This window comes from Balaenoptera physalus, assembly GCF_965194825.1.
Source record: "Balaenoptera physalus genome assembly, chromosome: 9".
NCBI classification, from domain to species: Eukaryota; Metazoa; Chordata; class Mammalia; order Artiodactyla; family Balaenopteridae; genus Balaenoptera; species Balaenoptera physalus.
Window position 1 is genome coordinate 24159010 of NC_138888.1, and position 13889 is coordinate 24172898.

The 13889-nt window shown below is 35.6% G+C and overlaps 1 long non-coding RNA gene across 1 annotated transcript in view; it reads left to right on the forward strand.

The window, feature by feature from the left end:
* The window catches only part of LOC309667006, a 1642277-nt gene extending 1630932 nt beyond the window's left edge, over positions 1-11345 (forward strand). Inside the window, exon 3 of the long non-coding RNA XR_014267469.1 lies at positions 11244-11345. This is a non-coding gene — a long non-coding RNA (uncharacterized lncRNA). The remainder of the gene's footprint in view (positions 1-11243) is intronic.
* Positions 11346-13889: the final 2544 nt, after the last annotated feature.

Below are 13889 nucleotides of genomic sequence, written 5' to 3' on the forward strand. Positions count from 1 at the left end.
TGGCTTGAACTACATGAGTGTCTGTCTCCATGGCAGAGAATAAGTGTTACTCATTTTCTTTACCTTTGTATCTCAGCATATGGCTTTGTAGCCCCTCTACCTGCCTCTTAGTAGATGCTCTGTGAGGATTTGTTGGAAAAAAGTTACTAATTTTCTAAAATTTTATATGATTGTTGATGTTTATAAATATTTAGCAGTATTTGCTTTGTGAATAACTATACAACCCACTGGAGACATTTAACTGAAAATACCTCACACCTTCAAAGATAAAAATATGAGGGTGCTTATAGATTCTTTGAAAAAAATACTCTCTAAATTTAAGACAAGATTTGTGGACGAGAGCTACCACCTTCTTACCCCACTGTGACTACTAAAATCTTTGAAGATGAAAGAGCTTTTGAAACAAAACACATTTATTTCATAACATGATTATGCATAACACTTTGTTTATTCTTAAGACCTCTGACTAATTCTTTATAACACCTGCTTGGGAAAGAAGTATTAATATAAGATTTTGCTTTTAACTTTTTATGGACACCACAGAATTTTTAGTGCACCAGATTAACACTGAAGGGTTTCCTTAAATTATACTAGAGAACAAGAGTAAATTATGTTGCATAATTTTTCTTAGTATTTTACTTTTAAAGATATTGCACATTATAAAAGTGTGCTTTATTTATTCAACTTTCTTCCCTGTGGATGTTAACTGGTTTAAGCATTGTGCCAAATTATATACAGGAGAAAATATCTGTTCCTTCCGCAGCTAAATTTATTTCATGGCATCACTTGGACACTATAAGAAACTGTATCATTCTATTAAGTATAATAACACCCAAAGGACAAAGCTGGTAAATTACCATCATGCCATATTTCTAAACAGTTTTCAGGAACATCAGGAAACTGATCTTCCTTCCTCTATTTCTCCTCTCACATCCCCAAAGGAGAGCCAATTAGCTAACCAGTCACCTGGAAAATTTCCAATATCTCTCTAAGTAAGCCCAGCCTAGGTTGTGGTTATGAGTAGGGAGGTTATACTAAATAAAGGTTTCTCATGCACTGAGAAAACATATGATGACACTTAAGTCATGTTTGTGTCCTTTTAATTGGACTTTTCTCCTTGTGAGAGACAAGCATTACTTTTATGCAGACCAAATTAAGCCTCTCCTCACCCCCCTCCAAAAAAAAAAACGGTTAGAGTTACCATATCCCAGAAATGACCTAAAGAAAGCAATTATTAAGCATTCCTGCATCTGAATACAACTTACAGTCTTATATTTCTTTGGAGGCTTGTGGTTTTGATCTACGCTACAAGTTTTTCTTTCTTATTTAAATTGACCTTCTCAAGATGACATCCCATGATGATATATTACATAGAAATATTTTTACTGAACTTAACTTGATGAAAAATAAACATGTTGATTTTTTTCATCTGGTTTAAATATTATGTATCTGTCAAATAAGTTACATTATTGGCATATCTCTTTTTTGCATGGCATTGGGCCACATCAAATCAAATTCTCCCTTTTTAAACTAACAGATGAGAGGAATAAACCACATTTTGGATGAATCCAAGAGAAAAATTGTCCAGGACAGTTTTTTGTTTTCTTGTCAATGACTTTAAAACACATAAATGATCAAGCACTTTGTTTACCAAATTATTGTTCCTAGGGTCATTTCTAATTTTGTTTTATTTTGCTTGTTTTGTTCTTTGCATATTATTCATTAAATATTTTACTATATCTAAACCCATCTATGAGTATAGATCTTTTTTTACAAATGATTTTGTACAGGGTAACTGAAAGTAGTTATCTTAAAGCTTAGTTTTAGCAAGCCACATTGATTATTGGCTACTGCTTAATATGATTATTTTAATTACAATTTCCTCAACAGGCATATGGGAATGCTATTGTTTCTGAATGCAAAATGAGATCAAGTTCTTATTTCCCCAGGACAATTTATATGGAGTTCCAAAACTGTGAGAGAGAAAAGTGGATACTAATCTAGAGTTAGAAATGTTAGAAAAACACAGAGAGAATAACATTAACTATTAACCACTCCAAATTATTATTGTGAAATCCAGTGAAAAATAAAATGCAAAACAGAAAGACTAAAAGATATGCAAGAGATGGCGGGAAGACGAGAGAGTGAGAGAGGAAGAAAAAAATAGAAGGGGAAAAAGTGAAGAAGGAAAATAAGTAATGTTTTCATCTTAATGTTTATGTGTTCACATCCAATGTACTCAGCTATAAAAGATTTCTCACTCTAAACCCAGTCCAAATTTGAAATCTTGTTATCATCCTGAATACATTTTTCCACATAACTTATTCCTGTGTTCAAGTGATAATATTTCTACCACTGAAAATTTTGTACAACTGCCCTTCTTCCATCTTTTCAACTTAGTTTGAATTCTCATGATCTATCACTGCAAGCTTCTTAGTGACCTTAGTGATCCTCTTTTCTAGTCTCTTCTAAGTCAAACTCCATCCTCTCACCACAGCTATCTCTCAAAAAATATGTACTTGGGGCTTCCCTGGTGGCGCAGTGGTTGAGAATCTGCCTGCCAATGCAGGGGACATGGGTTCGAGCCCTGGTCTGGGAAGATCCCACGTGCCGCAGAGCAGCGGGGCCCACGAGCCACAGTTACTGAGCCTGCGCATCTGGAGCCTGTGCTCTGAAACAAGAGAGGTCGTGATAGTGAGAGGCCTGCGTACCGCGATGAAGTGTGGCCCCCGTTTGCCACAACTAGAGAAAGCCCTCGCACAGAAACGAAGACCCAACACAGCCATAAATAAATTAAAAACAAAACAAAACAAAACAAATATGTATTTGAACGTGGTATTTCCCAGATCAAAAGATTTTGAGAACTTACCATCACACTGCTCACTCTTTCCATCTTATTTCCTGTCATTTCCTTTGTCCCATATGTTTTAGCCAAACCACAAAATTTCAGCCTTAATGCATTTGCTGTCCCATCTGACCTGAAGGCTTGCCCATATTCTCCTTCACTGGAATTTCCTGGACAACTTTCATGACTTAGTTTCATTGTCAACCTTTTGCTGAAAACGTCCTTGGACTCACCCAGCAAAATCAAATCCCTTGTTCTGTAAATCAAATCACTTGGGTTATTCCACTAATATATTTTTTTTTGACCATTTGGTAAATGCCACTGGATCATCAGTGTGAACTTGGAGAGAGTATAAACAGAAAACATTTCTTCTCTAATTATTGACTTCCTTTTTTTTTAATCTTATTTTTTTAATACAGCAGGTTCTTATTAGTTATCTATTTTATACACATCAGTGTATACATGTCAATCCCAATCTCCCAATTCATCACACCACCACCTCCACCTCCTCTTTCCTCCCTTGGTGTCCATATGTTTGTTCTCTACATCTGTGTCTCTATTTCTCCCTTGCAAACTGGTTCATCTGTACCATTTTTCTAGATTCCACATGTATGCATTAATGTATGATATCTGTTTTTCTCTTTCTGGCTTACTTCACTCTGTATGACAGTCTCTAGGTTCATCCATGTCTCTGCAAATGACCCAATTTTGTTCCTTTTTATGGCTAAGTAATATTCCATTGTATATATGTACCACATCTTCTTTTTTTATATATATATATAAATCTATTTATATATTTATTTATTTTTGGCTGTGTTGGGTCTTCGTTGCTCTGCATGGGCCTTCTCTAGTTGCAGCAAGCAGGGGCTACTCTTTGTTGTGGTGCATGGGCTTCATATTGTGGTGGCTTTTCTTATTGCAGAGCATGGGCTCTAGGCGTGCGGGCTTGCGTCTGTAGCTGTGGCTCACTGGCTTAGTTGCTCCACGGCATGTGAGATCTCCCTGGAACAGGGCTTAAACCCATGTCCCTTGTATTGGCAGGCTGATTCTTAACCACTGCACCACCAGGGAAGCCCATACCACATCTTCTTCATCCATTCATCTGTCGATGGGCATTTAGGTTGCTTCCATGACCTGGCTATTGTAAATAATGCCCCAGTGAATATTGGGGTTCATGTGTCTTTTTGAATTATGGTTTTCTCTGGGTATATGCCCAGTAGTGGGATTGCTGGGTCATATGATAATTCTATTTTTAGTTTTTTAAGGAACCTCCATACTGTTCTCCACAGTGGCTGTATCAATTTACATTCCCACCAACAGGGCAAGAGGGTTCCCTTTTCTCCACACCCTCTCCAGCATTTGTTGTTTGTAGATTTTCTGTTGATGACCATTCTGACCAGTGTGAGGTGATACCTCATTGTAGTTTTGGTTTGCATTTCTCTAATAATTAGTGATGTTGAGCAGCTTTTTGTGCTATGTCATATGTTCCTTTCCTGTCTCTTAACAACATCTCAGACATCATTCATATTTTCCTGGTCATTTTTATTATTAAAAAACCTATCTTGTTCAGTCCAATTCTTCAAACTCATATGTGATTTAATAGCCATCTGCACCCCTGTCTCTGTGCCAGATATTGGCTCAAGGGAACTCAGATGGGTTACAGAGCTTGATCCACCCTTTCATCTCCTTTTTTAGGTTCTAGCTCCTTTGTGATTTGGATCTGTCCGGAAGGATGAGATGAAAAGGTCAAATACTTATTTAATCAACAATTACGACTATAATCTTCTGTTGGCTCTTGTTACTCCTCAGCTATCATTGACTTGCTGATGATTCCCTTCTTTAAGGGAATCCCCATGGCACAGCTCCTTGATAAGTGGGTTTTCTTTTTTTGACTTGATCTCCTGCACCTTTCCCTCTGACCCAGCACTAAATCTCTTGAGTGGGGTACTGGCAGCTTAGCCCAAGGCTCTCCATGGGGAAATGTATGCATCCTTGTCATGCCAAAGGACAATGCAGAAGTGGAAAAGGGCTGATTGCTCTTCTTCAGACTTTTCTCTCTTTCCTAGTTGCTCTCTCTCCAGTTTTCCAGTTCTCCTTTCCAGTGTTTACATAGGCTCAGACCATTTCAGCAGGTCTGCTGCATGCACAACTAGGGTCTGAGATGTCAATCTCACCTTCATGCATGAATACATAATCTTTACAAATGGTTGTCCTGCGTACTTTTCACCGGTTTTAAGTAGAAGACGTATGCATCTCTCTCCCTTCTCCAAACTCCTAGCACTGCCTCCAAATCAATAACTCAGAACCTTGATACTGTCTTCTAATCTGTGTAAATTCCCTTAGTCTTCTGGTTTAGAGAGACAGGGAAAAGAGAGGATGCAAGGATTTGGGGAATGGTGGCATGACTTTCTGGGGAACAGAATTTTAGGAGATATTTTTCCTTTGTTAGAAACTAGAGTACTCTTCACCTTCTGCTCTTCCAAATTTGAATCCTATTCTCCATTTCTGGGGAAAGAGGAAATTTTCCACTCAACAACCTCACTGTAGGAAATGAATTCATAGAACACTCATTTGTTCATGAATGAATGCATCAGCAGTCTTCCTTCTAACTTTTAGTTCTTAGAATTTACTCTTGCAGAATGGAAATACCACAGGGAGTTAGGAAACTCACAGAGTGTCTGAAATGGCCAGAGAAGTGAGTTTGGAGGCTAAACAACAAGGAACAGCACAGACATTAAATAAACACAACTGCCTTCTGAAAATTGTCCTATCAGAAAACCCACTGCCAATCTGTAATCTCTACCACAAAACAAATCTTTGGTTACTCTTCCCAAACACACCCATATCCCTATAGCAAAAAGCAAAACAACAACCCTAATGAAAACCATGTGATCCTGCCTACTAGAATGTAACTATTGATCACAGAAATGAAATGTGTTTGCCTCTCATCAAGAGAGTAGATCCATAATCACACCATTTACTGTATCCTTTGCTAGGTGACATTTTTTTTTTCTATCACAGTTCAGTCACGATCTTGGTTTGATATCCTCTAGTTTATGTACTAAATGGCATTTAACTATTGTCCACATAATCTATATAAAATAGTAAGAAAGTAAGCTTGGGAGAAATTTTCATACACCTAAGCATATACGTAACCGAGTAAAGAAATTATGAGTATCTACCATAGCTTTAATTTTTGGAATTGTCCACAAGGCTGTGGTTTGCATTTATAACATATTCCCACTTCTATTATCCATTCATATTCCGTATGCTCTCAGGCTGCATCACAGGCTAATTAGGACAAGACTTTCTCCATATTGATCCAGGCATCCAGTGGTGTGAAAGGCCAAAAATGGCTGGTTGATTTTCTCAACTACCTGTTCAATGTTGAAAGTATTGATTCCTTGTTTTTGTAGACTTCTAAATCAGTATTGTATAAAGTCACAGGAACAAGAAGAAGAATTTGAAGAGTGGGGCATTTTGGTGCTATAGTGAAAGTATCACTCTCTCTTCAACCCCTTAATTCCCAGACCCACGCATTCTGGTTATGGGAAAAACATTACCATATATTGTTTTCTTGTTAAGAAGCTATTCTGTACTTTATACGACAGCATAAAACACTTTAATGCATTGTTTCCCATCGGGATCCTTATATATTCTTAAATAAACATTTTATTGTATATAAGGCAATTGGCCACTTGATGATAGAATACATTTTTAAGTTAAAAAAAATGAATACCAAGAGCACTAAAAAATTCCTTACTTATTTCATGGTAAAATAAATTCCTTGATCAAAAGTTTTATTTTGTTTTTTTGTTGTGTTTTGCTTTGGTTTTGGTAACAGAGAATAAGAAAATCAGTAAGTTCATGAATAATATTGCTGACAGAAACAGGTAAGGAAGAAAGGAAAAATCAAAATCCAGAATATGAGTCAATTTCAATGAGGAGAAATCATCACTCTTTCAAAATAGGAGGATCCAACATACTTGACCTTTCAGGTTCTTGGTTGGTCCCTCCAAATTGTGGTTAATATCAGGAGTTCTGTCTATGTCTCTACTCAATAGTAATATAAAGGACATCCTAGCGGAGGGGAGTTGCATGTTCATAAACCTTTTACTTTGCCCTGACAATCATGGCAATTTGTTCATGACCATGCAGAATAAGAACTGAGATGAGGGCAGTGCCTGACAAAAAAAATAAATCCTCAGCTGATCACTGATTCCTCTGCAAACAGGGCCATCTGTTGATCATTCACATGGGGCACAGATATTTCAAATTTGGGACCCATTTATATAAATTTCCCTCAAACCCCGTCATTAATCTTCCCAATATATCCTTCCAAATTCCCGATCCTCTGGCCCAAAACTAGCTACAGCTCATAAATTTAAATAAAGCCATACCATACTCATCACTCCTTCCAATCAAAGTGGAAAAATCACCTGTACTGCTCAAAGTGTTGCTTTCTGGAAGGATTTCTTTACTGCATTGTCCTTCAGGGCCAATGGTGAATTGTATTTCTAGAGGATGCTACGATTACTTGGTGCCAGAAATATCTACAGCTAAGTTTCAAGTTTGTCATCCTCAGTTATTGGATGTAGGGAACTCCCTGAAGCCATAAGATAGGTTGAGAAGGAAATGGCAATACAGCAATAGTTGGCACATGGAGAAAGTGACCACCTGCCCACTGGTCTTTCTAATGCCTTTAGAATCTTCTTGAGTTTGATCTGATATATGCCACTTCTAAGTTTGCCCCAAATTCTGGTTTTGTGGATTAAATAACACAAACCATAATGGGAAGCTCAGGTCCCATGATTAGCTGCTGTTTTATGAATGGCCTTAGAGTATCCAACAGAGGCAAGAGCTATTTCTCAAAATAGTGCAGTACTTACCGTGGCTTTGATATAAAACCTAAGGGCTGGAACTATGAATCTATTATTGAGGCTTGTTATTGCTTCATTTCAGCATCCCAATTGGTCACAGACAGCAAATGTCACTAAATCTATGTCATAAGGGCTAAGTAGCAAAACTGCTTATACTACAAACTGAATAAGCTAGAAAGTCTTCTTTTGTGTTTTTGCCCAATTCAAATCTTAAAGCCTAATTACCCAATAAATAAGTTGAGATTATACATAGGCCAAATGTCATATACGTAGCCTCCAAAATTCAAATAAACTTACTTTTCTAATACCAGACAGAGAAAAATACAGTTTTACTTTGAAAATAAAATTTTAATATGCTCCAGACTCTTGTATCCTTGGAAAATTTACTATACTTTTGAGACTGAATTTCATTAGAGTTTATCTCCTACCTTGCTGTATGCATGCGTTTTATCAAATCATCTAGGTGCCTGCTATTTCTTGCTCCCTAGACTCTATTCACATGTGTCATCAATGAAAAGGACCAGTTTGATGTTCTGGGAGATGTTGAAATGACGAAGTTCTCTGCAGATGAAATTATGGCCCAGAGGTAAAGAAATGACATATTTCTAAATTTAGACACTGAAGGTTTTGTATTTTCCTGGCCAAGTTAAATAAATTCTTTCTAGTATTCTCCACTTATCAGAATAGAAAGTTGGCCAAATCAATAATTGTATATCAAGTGCCAAGGTGCCATGGAGATGCTTACTTGCCTTATTAAAGAATCATATAGCACATAAGATGTGAAATGCACAGTTTTACAATAATCGACCATCATTCTTTAAGACCAATCTGTCTCCTACACAGGAAAGCAGGTGACCTGAATTATGAAAAATAGATCAAGATGCCTGCATCTTTTCAGTCAAGACTAAATTTGTTAACTTACTCTCATTAACTGTCCCTGAACAAGGGAAAAATGGCTTTCTTGAAATTAGCAGTAACTCAGTGTCCATTGTCCGATAAGCAAAAAAATTCTAGTTATATTACTTTCCCACAGCACAGTTATTTTGGAAAATGATCATACATTCTTTTGAGGAAAGCTAGGAAGAAATCTCATTTTATATAATTGTAATGTTTCAAACTTCTTCCTCAAACAGATGTGGCTTTGCATTCTGTCTGATAGTGCTGTATCTCTAAGCTTACTCAGGTCTGGCAATTGAGTAGGTGGTAAAATTGACTATTTTGCAGCTCAGTTCAGGCCGTTGTTTTTTGCTAGACCTGAAATCGTGTTTTCTTTTCTTGTCTTTCTTTTTTTTTTAAGTGAGGGAGGCACTTTTAGAAGTCAAGTAGGACTTCAGGAACTTGCCCTTTTATTTTGGTACCAAAGACTCCATAATAAATTAGAGGTCAACAAAGACCTAGATGGACTACAATATTTAGCATCTTTCTCTGCTGCCCATCATTATAATCAGGCCATCTTGTCTGGCAGGAGAATACTGATGTTTAGCCTCTTTCACTATGAAATAAGAAAACACACTTCAATGGCAGCATCTCCCCGCTCATCCCAGTCTACAAAGTGCCATAGTACTCTTCAAAGATGCTGGTGCTCTCCCAAGTGCCTTGGAAAAGAATATCCTTTGGGATGTCCTGAGGACTATATATGAGGTTAGATGAATGGGATGCACATAATAAATTCCTTTGTCTCAACTATTGTATTCCTTTCACTGCATTTTACTACAAAGAAATTTTCTTGTTTAAATTTCATTTAGCACAAGCCTCTTCCAAAGCCTAATATAGATCAACTAATTAAGCAAACAGAACCCCTCTCAGCTGTTCTTTCCAGCACACTGAGTCCAGAATCCTTAGTAAATTCCCTATGTAAATATCTTCATCAGTAATTATACTTCTCCCTATTTTCCCTCAGAATCCATTCAAACTTATTTCAACAGATTTTTGCAGTCTGTCTTGAGTGATACTCTTTCACAAGACTGTGAACTCAACCAACCAACCATTATAATATAACACTATAATCAAAATTAAAATTTACATCTTATTTTTGGTGATAGCAATGTTGCACTTTGGGGAAATAAGAAATTCCTTTCTCTTCTTTTCCGTTTTTTTTGTTCAGTCCTAAGAAACTATCTGACAGCTATTGAAACAAACATTTAAAACCTTAATCATGTCATTTTTTCCACTAAGTTCCCTACTGCACTTAGAAACAGCCAACTCATCTCACAATATTTGTATTCTTCTATCCTTTTAAAATTATCTGTCATAGTATCCATTCATTCTCCTGAAGGCTTGACTTTATGAGGAAATTTATTCAAAGTGATGAAGAGAATAATTTAAGTAACTCTGTGACCTTGCCCATCATGGACTACCAGTATCTCATTCTCTAATGCTAACTGAATCTTCACTGTTTCAAACTCAATCTAGGTCAGAAAACCAATTCTAGGTTTTATATCTTTGAGGTTATGGCACTTGAAAGCACTTCTATTTTTTGTTAGTGTTGGTAGTTGCAGACAATAGTATGCACGCTTGACTTTATTTAAACTAGCTAGATGTTGCTAAGAAGTTTAAAAAAAAAATGCCTTAGATGCCCAGGCAAATCAACTTGGTTTCTACATATCCAGAATATTAAAAACCCTCCATTAGACCTGTGATCTGTTGTTCAGCATCTATACCACTAAGCTTGGACAGTAGAAATGCTAACAAAGCTGCCCCAAATTTTATCTTTTCAAATACATTCATTTATGTGCCAATGACTAGGCTAAGATATCCAGATGTTTGATCAAACACTAGTCTACATGTTGCTTTGAAGATATTTTTTAGATGTAGTTAATATTTACAATGAGTTGACTATGAATAAAACAGATTACCATCCATAATATGTGGATGAGCTTCATCTAATCAGTTAAAGGCCATAAGCAAAGACAGGTTTCCCAAAGAAGAAGAAATTCTGGCTCAAGACTGAAATAGAGAAATTCTACCTGAATTTCTAAACTGTTGATCTACTTTGCAGATTTTGGACTCAATAATGCAGCATCAACTCTTACATGATTTCCAAATTGCTGACTTGCCTTACAGATTTGGACCTTCCAGCCCTCACAATTGTGTGACCTAATTTATATGTAAGACATTATTGGCTACTGGTTTTCTTTCTTTGGAGAACCCTGAACAATAAATTAAGTGTAACTGCCATCTCACATTGCTCACCTCTGGCTTCCTAGTCTCTTGGGTTTGTCTGCTGAAAAAATCCTAGATTACATGCAGAAACCTAGCTGCACAGCAATCCGGAAAATGCATCTATTAGCTTTCCAGCCTCTGTGGAAGAGAAAAGCACGTAGAAGGAGATTGAAAATGGTATTTAGTGAGTCAGTCTACAGAATCTGCCACACAGATATATGATTACCTACTTATTCATATATTTTGGACTTCCCTGCCAATCAGTTAGCCTTGAATCAATTGCTGTAACCTCATACCATCCATCAAGTCAGGCCATATATTCTTTTTTTTTTTTTTTTTAAACATCTTTATTGAAGTATAATTGCTTCACAATGGTGTGTTAGTTTCTGCTTTATAACAAAGTGAATCAGCTACACATATACACACGTTCCCATATCTCCTCCCTCCTGCATTTCCCTCCCTCCCACCCTCCCCATCCCACCCCCCAAGGTGGTCACAAAGCACCGAGCTGATCTCCCTGTGCTATGTGCAAGCCATATATTCTTTAGCATACAAATAAATGATAAGATATATTAACTCTTGACTTATCATTTACAAAGGACTTAAACATTTAGTTTTTGGATTTTTACTTGCTTGATGATATTAAATATATCTGTAAGAAAATGAAAATGAAAAAAAGAATTTAGAATCTCTATTTTTTAGGAAATAAGGCAATAAGGATGAACAATTTATATTGTCATTTAACAATTTAACTTAAAAAAATAACAGAACCTGGCCTAGGGTGCTGGTCTTTTAGGTTCTTGATTAGTGCCATTTCTGCTCTACCATGCACATATTAACATTATAATCCACAAGGAAATATTCACCTAACTATAGCCCGACTTGCCCATGTAAACCAAAGCAACAGGAAGAAATGTGGAGTTGAGACAGGGACGATGCCAAATACACAAAAGTTCTCTAGCCAAACCTCAAACTTCAGTGTTTTTCATGGGGATGAAACCCATAGAGCATATTCTTTTCCTTGAATGTTTAACTTGTTATCCTTTTATATGTAGAAATTAGAAAACATTCCAAAAATCTAACAGCAGTCTGTGCTCTTTCACTGAATTCAAATAGTCCACTTTTATTGAACATTTTACTAAGCTTAGATAAATCAGAGAGATTATCCAAAAGCATTCAGCTCATTGTAAAAAACACCAGAGAGAACTTTAAAAGGATTGTAAAGACTCTCAATCAAACTAGTTCTCACAAAAATGTCTTCAGAAAAGACAAAAATATTATCAACATCTGTACATCCTGAATGTTCTTGTTATGCCTCACCTCATGGGTTGTGTGAGCTAGCGTCTACTAGATTGCAAGAACTTATTGTTAAGTTTTTAGGAATATTACAAGCCTGTTGTTAAACACAGCCATTATTCAAAATTAAATTTTTTGAACTTATAATTAAGTAAATTTTATTTAAAACAAAGGTAATAACTACTCAAAATTCATTGCCTTCTAATTATCTTATAATCTTGGAGATTACTTACATCTATTATATCAGTATGGTGGAAATATAATGTAATGGTAAACTATTGCAAATCTCTTCCCAATTCTGTGTTCAGTAATGCCATGTTGGTAGCATGAAATTGCTCATGGGTTAAGTATTGCCTGCATGAAAATCTGCAAATATTACAGGTCAGGGCTTGATTTATTATTTTTGCACTCTAGACTTAAGAAAATGATGGAGAAAAATATTAATAATAACAGAGTAAACTTAAAAGTGTTTGGTCACCATTGACATCATATTGTGACTATCACAACAAATTTGAGGAAATATACTTCCAGTATTCGAAAACTATTATCCAAATCAGTAAAGAAGTCTTTCATACCATTGACAAATGAGTGATGTTCTGACATGCATATTTGTTTCATCTTCATTTTACTCTTTCATGTAAATGAAAATATCAACCAACATCATGTTGGGATTATACTCTTTTATCAGTTGTAACCACTGCCTTTGGAGACACTAGATTGGCAAAAATCAATAAAAGTATTCTGTGAGAATCAATTATATGGAATTGATTTTATTATTATCTATAATTTTTTTGCTACACTATATACAAATTTAAATCTTAAGTATATTTCATTTTTATTAATTCTAAAATATTGTTCAACTAACTAAAGAAATACCCTTCCTTTTAATACTTTTGACAAAACTGATAAATCCTTACTCTAAGCTATTCATAAAGCAATAAGTCAGGCACTTTGTAAATAGTGGAAAATCTTATCTTATTTGTCTTTTTTTTTATAGCCCACAGGTTTTTATGGAACTTATGGACTTGATAACTATTTTTTATGTTCCAAGATATTCTCTAACTTGACATGTACTTGTTTGACATTGATCTCAAGCAAGAGGCTACATAGACAAGTTAAAGAGAAGATTTATGAGTACAGAAGAAATGAATGACAATTACCAGAAGACAGCATGTGTTCATTCAATTCAAGTAATGGCAGACTAACCATATTCACACTTTCTGAAAAAGTGACTAGACTCTTAAATTGTTGAAATGAAATATTTGTGTAACTATTTTCATTTCAATAAAACATTTGACAGACTCAAGATATTTTGTAAAAAAAACCATTGAAACATGGATGGGATTGAACGGTGGTACCAATGGGTATAATTACAAGAGACAGATAGCAGCTCAAAAGTGAGAACTAAGAACCTGCAGTATAAAAACAAACAAACAAAACAACTAACACTAAACTTTCATTGGGTTATTTGTATGGAAATATGTTAATATAAATGTTTCAGACATTACATGAAATTTCTAAAAATCTTATATGTTCTGGTATAATGTTATAAGTCATAATTCTAGCTATTACTTTAAAATATATATCTCAGAAAAAAAAAAAAAGTGAGAACTTTCCATCAGTTAAACTTGTGCAAGAAAACAAAATGAATTGACCTGATGTATAGGGAGATCACCAGATCTATATTCAACCAACTGATGGTATAG